Below are 7118 nucleotides of genomic sequence, written 5' to 3' on the forward strand. Positions count from 1 at the left end.
AGGCTTCTGCCCTCCACGCCATGGCGTTACTGCAGGTCCATCAGGCCAAAGCCCTGAAAGACCTGCACGAGGGTGGCCATGACCTGGCGGTTCTACATGAACTGCGTGCTGCGACGGACCTCTCGCTTCGAGCGGCGAAGGTGACCGCACAGTCTCTGGGTCGTGCGATGTCCACGATAGTGGTCCAGGAGCGCCATCTCTGGCTGGGTCTGGCCGACATGAAGGAGCATGATAAGGTACAGTTCTCAGTCAGACTGTGGCGATCAAACACATCATGCGCCGGAGGAAACCTGCTGCTTCCACGCAGCTGCAGCAGCCTTCCACCAGGCAGCATCGTGGAGCCGGTCGCAGGCACGACCCAGAGACTGTGCGGTCACCTTCGTCGCTCGAAGCGCGAGGTAACAACCCCGTCCAGGCCCCCGCCAAACCCGGCAGAAAGCGCAAGTGCAAGAGGCCCTGAGACGGGCGACCCGAAGATGGAGGAGACTGCTCATCGGGAGATGGGGATCGCACCACTCCCTCCCCCGGAGGAGGGCCGGGTGGAGAATCTTTTGTTTTGCTCTGTCTTTGTTCCGCCGCTGGCCCAGCAGCCAGCGGTACCCAAAACTTGAATAAAAAAATAGTTTCCTCGGTCTCTGGGTCTCAAGAGGAGGAGAGTGGTGAACCGTGCATCACGGAATCACTTCCTTCATCCTCTCTCGCCAGCGGGCAGCAGTGGGTTGCCCAAGAGCACCCCTCCTGCCCATTCGTGGAACCAGGTAAGGGCTGTAGCACTCGAGTCCCCACTTCATGTCGTCACACGCCGGGCTGTCACAATAATCAAAGCCGGGCTCCTGCGTTCCCTCCCGCACAGGGATGAATCAGGTGAGTGTTACACTTCACACCCAGACTACGCCCTCTGCCGTCACAGGCCCTGGGCCGAGTCCCTGTGTTCCACCACGCTGCCCCACTGCGGGTACGTCAGTGGCTCCGTTGGTTCCACTGGCACGGTCTCTCGGAGCCTGGTTATCGCTCCCCAGTCCATCTCGGTGGCTCCTGCGGACCATCAGACTCGGCTATGCGATTCAGTTCGCCCAGCGTCCCCCCAAGTTCAGTCTTGCGTGCGGAAATCGCAGTCCTGCTGGCGAAGTACGCGATAGAGCCGGTCCCTCCAGCCGATATGAGGACAGGGTTTAACAGCCCTTATTTCATTGTGCCCAAGAAAAGCGGTGGGGTACAGCTTCAGCACTGGCTCCATGGCCGAGTCCCAAGGTGGGCGTGGCGACACAGTACTCACCAGGTTCAGATTACACCGGCCTGCCGCAGAACCTTCAGCCTGTGGACAGATCCCTCGTTCCTTCGGGGAGGAGTGCCCCTGGAACAGGTATCCAGGCATGCTGTGGTATTCACGGACTCGACCACCGGCTGGGGAGCCACGTACAACGGGCACGCAGTTTCAGGGGTATGGAGGGGTCCCCAACTGCGTTGGCATATCAATTGCCTCGAGTTTCTGGCAGTACGCCTTGCCCTGAGCCGCCTCAGAGTGCGCCTTCGGGGCAAGGACGTTCTGTTCCGCACAGACAACACTGCGACCATTGCGTATATCAACCGGCAAGGTGGTTTACGCTCCCGTCACATGTCGGTAGACCTATTTGCATCTCCAGAAACCACCCACTGCCAGTCGTTCTACTCCCTAACCGAGGCAACGCTTGGCACGGATGCACTGGCACACAGCTGGCCACGGGGCCTGCGCAAATATGCGTTCCCCCCAGTGAGCCTGCTCGCACAGATACTGTTCAAGATCAGGGAGGACGAGGAGCAGGTCTTGTTAGTGGCTCCATATTGGCCCAACAGGACCTGGTTCCCAGAACTCATGCTCCTCGCGACAGCCCCTCCCTGACCAATTCCTCTGAGGAAGGATCTGCTTTCTCAGAGACGGAGCACCCTCTGGCACCCACGTCTGAACCTGTGGAAACTCCATGTGTGGTCCCTGGACGGGACGCGGAGGTTCTAGGTGACCTACCCCAAAGGCTGTCCCCCTCCACTCTTAAAGTTTACGTTGCTGCTATTTCTGCCCATCCCGACCCCATAGAGGGGAGGTCGGTGGAGAAGCACGATCTGGTCGTCAGGTTTCTTAGGGGGACCAGGAGGTTAAATCCTCCTAGGCCTCCCTCCCTACCCTCTTGGGATTTGGCATTGGTGCTAAGAGCCCTACAAGCTGCCCCCTTCGAGCCTTTGCAGTCAGTCGAGTTGAAGTTTCTTTCTATGAAAACCCTACTCCTGGCTTCATTGGCCTCGATCAAGAGGGTGGGGTCCTGCAGGCATTTTCAGTCGACGAATCGTGCCTTGAGTTTGGGCTGGCTGATTCGAGTGCAACACTGAGACACCGACCCGGCTACGTGCCCAAGGTTCCTACCACCCCTTTCAGGGACCAGGTAGTGAACCTGCAAGCGCTGCCCCTGGAGGAGGCAGACCCAGCCCTAGTTTTGCTCTGTCCTCTACGTGCACTGCGACAGTACGTGGATAGAACTCAGAGCTTTAGGACCTCAGTGTCGCATCATCCTGGGTGCTGGCTCATGGTGCCTCGCTAGCAGAGATTTGTAGAGCTGCGGGCTGGGCGACTCCTAACACGTTCGCTAGGTTCTATATAGGGGTGGCACGATACCACTTTTTCAGAACCGATACCGATCCGATACCACAAGTTCTGAGTTTCGGACAATACCGATACCGATCTGATACCAGCACAGTTTTTTTATCTATACCTCAGTGTGTGTTGACCTGATCATCACTCTTTTGTGTGTTACACACAATCTACTAAATATAGACAACTTCATTATAAAGAAAAAGAACAAATTAAAAAAATATATAATAATAATCTATGAGAAAAATACTATTATAAACTAGGTTAGTGGATAATTCAGCAGCAAAAATTACTCTACAAAAATGATGTTCACAATAATTTTTTATAAAATCTAAACATTTAGAGAAAAAACATTATTTAGTGGGGAAAAAATTAAAGTAAATAGGTGTAATCTGGTAAAATGTTACACAGTGCTCTTTGTATTGTATTATACATGAATGAAAAACAAGTAAATATTATTATATATAAATATATGAAATAAATTAAATACATTTCTTTTACATTTATAGCACAGTAATGAGGCAGCAACATATGATAGATAAGACAGAACAAGAAAGGCAATCTTTAACAATCTTTAACAATCTTTCATTGCACAAAAGTATTATAACATGAAAGGCTCCAATACAGAGCGGCACAAAGCGCTTATGCGCATCCCGTGCGCAGAATGATGCGCTTGAAGCAACACGGAGAAAGGTTTAGAAAGGTTTTTAAACGACAAAACACTCATTTAGAATCGGAATATCAGATTGTTCATGACATGGTATGCAAGTTTGTGAATATTTTAAATAAAAAAGGAAAAACAAAATAAAAGCGATCCATCTGTCATACGGTGTTATTGTGGCCGCGGTGTATCACGTGACAAGCATGACGCGTCGCCATGGAAACAGTAAGGGGAAACGTTCTAAAATAACGGTCGCCTTAAAAAAATCACTCTGGGGGGACCGCTAGAATATTTTAAACTCACCACTAAAGAGTTTCGTCGTCTAGACTGTCATAACCGAATGCTACACGCAGTTTAAATGCTGAATGGAGGATGACTGACAGCCGCAGCGGAGAGAAGAGTTTACTAGAACTTGAATTTAACGACTTAAATATTCATCTGTACCTCACATTAAACTGTGGAACAGTCTCAGAACACTTGAAATATAGTGCACGGAAACTTTATGGTGCTTTATAATGTTTTTGTGCCTTTCGTGGGGCTTAACAATAACACCGAATAGTATATGCACAATATCGGATTTGGATCGGTCTTGTCTGACTGATACCCCGATCCAGCTGAAAGTGGCAGTATCGGAGCGATACCGATACTGTATATCGGATCAGCGCACCCCTAGTTCTATAGCCTGCGTGTCGAACCGGTTTCCTCCTGTGTTCTCACCTCAAACGGGTAGTGGCACTGAGAGGCCCGGTTCAGAGTCGGCTTGCTCCTAATTCTCCAGAGAGTTCCCTGACTGGGCAAACCCTGTCGAGTCTTCCAGCACTCTGGCGGCCAGACGTGGCGGAGCGTCCAGCGCCAGGCCTTTCAGCCAATGAATTCCTGAAATCTTGTGCGAGGCTAGTGCCCATATGAGTGAACCTGTTGGGATCGCATATGTGTATTTCCACGGTACAGTTACTAGGGCCGTGTTTCCCCTGGCAGACCATGTTCTGCCGTCTCTAAATGATGCAGCCTGGGCCATCTCAGAGACTTCCATGTGCAGTAGGGCCTTACGGGGTTACTCCACGTGAGTAAATGTCACTTAACCCCCTCTGAGAGGAGGTGACTCCACAGCATGCCCTTTCCAAATGGATAGGGCACGCTTTCCCAGTGTTTTCCAAGTCCTACTGTTGGGTTGCGAGGAACAGCAGTGGTCGATGTTCTCTGTGTAGAGCCCGGTCCTGTCGTCTGCCTTATAGGAAGGGTCAGGGGCCTACACAGGGCACTGGAGGGGGCAGCACCTGTGGCATGTTGGTAGGGATCCCAATTTGTCGGTCATCACCGACATGACGTTGAGAGTGACCGACTGACAGGGAACGTCTCGGTTACGTATGTAACCCTCGTTCCCTGAAGGATCCATTGAATTGATCCCAATTCGTCGGTCTTCACCTGAAGGAGGGAACGGAGGTTACATATGTAACCGAGACGTTTTGGCTGTACCACACCAGTTTTGTTGTGTCAGGCAAATAATACTCTATACTGAAAAAGTAGAATAATGATAACTTTTGTATATATTTTAATTTTTATATTTTTAATTAAAGTGAATACATTTTGTTATTTATTTTAATTTATATAGAAGTATTTTTAAATTAAATATTATATTTTATATGCATTATGTTATTTTAATAATATTTAAACATTTCTCATTACAATATCCAGCATACCATATTATTTTACTATATCACAACAGTTATTTTTGTCAGGCAAATGATGCTCAATGCTAAAAAAACAAAATAATAATTTTTTCTTTCAATTATATGCTCAGTTTTTATTAAAATTGCTTTTTAGATGCATGTTGTTATTTTATTAATATTTAATATTAATATATAATATGTCTGTACACAAATACATTACAGTAGACAAAGAAAATGTGCTGCATATATTTACAAGCACTGCTGAAAGCAGCAATCGACATTTTTCACAACTAAAAATTGTTTTTAAAGATCCCATGAATCGGTAAGGGTATCATGCCAATGTAACAACCGTATTTGTTTTTTTTAAGCCATTAATTATGCATAATTCCAAAAATGTGTGCTTCTTTGTCTTCGTCTGCAGAATGTGCCGCCTGATCTGGCAATCTGTGCCTTTGTATTGGAGCAGTCGCTCTCAGTACGAGCCCTGCAGGAGATGCTGGCCAACACCGTGGAGATGAATGAGGTGAGAGTCTCCATGAAGGAGAGAGAGAGAAGGGAGGAGAGCAGGGAGCAATTCTAAAAGCAGAGGGTCAAAAAGAAAAGGAATGGTGAACAAAGTTTTGGGATAATTGAAAAGATCTAAATGTTACGTCCTTTTACAATTTACATATACATACAGTATGATGTAGCCTGTAGAGTTAAAGGGGTCATATGACGATGTGTATTTGGTGTAATGAAATGTGTTTATGCGGTTTAAGGTTCAAAAAACACATTATTTTCCACATACTGTACATTATTGTTTCTCCTCTATGCCCCGCCTTTCTGAAACACATCGATTTTTACAAAGCTAATTGTTCTGAAAAGCAAGGTGTGCTCTGATTGGCCAGCAATCCAGTGCGTTGTGATTGGCCGAATACCTCAAGCGTGTGACGGAAATGTTACGCCCCTTACCATACTGTGCTGCCGTGTCCTGGTGCGACGAGACAAAAACAATAAAACCCATTATAAACGAGGCATTTGTTGCATCCAGTGGGGACATAATTACTGATTATAATGACTTTTACTGTCTTTTTACGCGTTGCGTTGCAAACATAAAACCATGTCTGCATTTGTGATCGGAGAAACGACAAACAAGCGCTACTCTACACTGCTCAAAACTCGCGTTTGAATTGTGAGTGGGAAATTCTTTAAATTTGAACACATACTTACAGGCTGTGAGTCAGAACAGCCGGCATTGTAGTCTACTCTCCAAGGTTCAGGAAATAGTCCTCCGTAAAATGCGTTGAACAAAAAACTAATATTTGGTTGAACTGTTCTGGAACAGTGTTGTAAATACAACTTAACCACTGATTTCTAGCCGTGTCCTCTTTTGGAAGGCCAAACAAAGTAGTTTCGCTTTCACAACGAAACACACAGCATCTCCACGACATGGCGGTGGCAGCAACCAGGGCCGGACTGAGACGCAATTTCAGGCCGGGAAATCTCAAACTCATCCATGCCACACAGAAAAAAAGGGGCCAAAATTGTACCTTTTAGGGTACAACAGCTTGACACTGTAGCAGTACTCTTAAACGGACATATTTGTAACTTTTTTACCCCTAATGGGTACATATTAGTACCTTAGAGTAGTAATTCATACCCTTAAGGTACTAATTTGTAGGCCTACCTATTAGGGGTAAAAAAGGAACAAATATGTCTTTTTAAGAGTACTGCTACAATGACAAGCTGTTGTACCCCAAAATGTACAATTTTGGCCCCTTTTTTTCTGTATATAGCCTATGCATCCACAACAATTTCTGAAACCACAGAAAACCCTAATATTTGTATGGCCATCACATAAAAAGGTCTAAACCCTTAGTCTAAGGCCATGGAAAATAATTAAAGGTTCTCTCTTGCACTGCACCAATTCTTCCCTTTCCCTTTTCTTCATTTTCCCCAATATCTCGGTCTCTCCCTTTTTTGCTGTCACTTCTTCACCAGCAGGTCAAATGTTATGAACAGAACTGTGTCCACCTTGTTGAAAACAACCACCTCATTTCAATGTGTTGTTAGCACAGAATGTTATTTATCTTAAAATGACTTAAATACCCTAGATTTAACAAACCTATATTACATACAAATATACACTACCAGTCAAAAGTTTTTGAACAGTAAGATTTTTAATGCT

At 46.4% G+C, this 7118-nt stretch overlaps 1 pseudogene; it reads left to right on the forward strand.

Moving 5' to 3' along the window:
* Positions 1-7118, forward strand: part of LOC107662145 (ryanodine receptor 1-like) — a 113019-nt pseudogene that overhangs the window by 26174 nt on the left and 79727 nt on the right.

Source organism: Sinocyclocheilus anshuiensis, unplaced genomic scaffold (genome assembly GCF_001515605.1).
Source record: "Sinocyclocheilus anshuiensis isolate Anshui unplaced genomic scaffold, SAMN03320099.WGS_v1.1 scaffold643, whole genome shotgun sequence".
NCBI lineage: Eukaryota > Metazoa > Chordata > Actinopteri > Cypriniformes > Cyprinidae > Sinocyclocheilus > Sinocyclocheilus anshuiensis.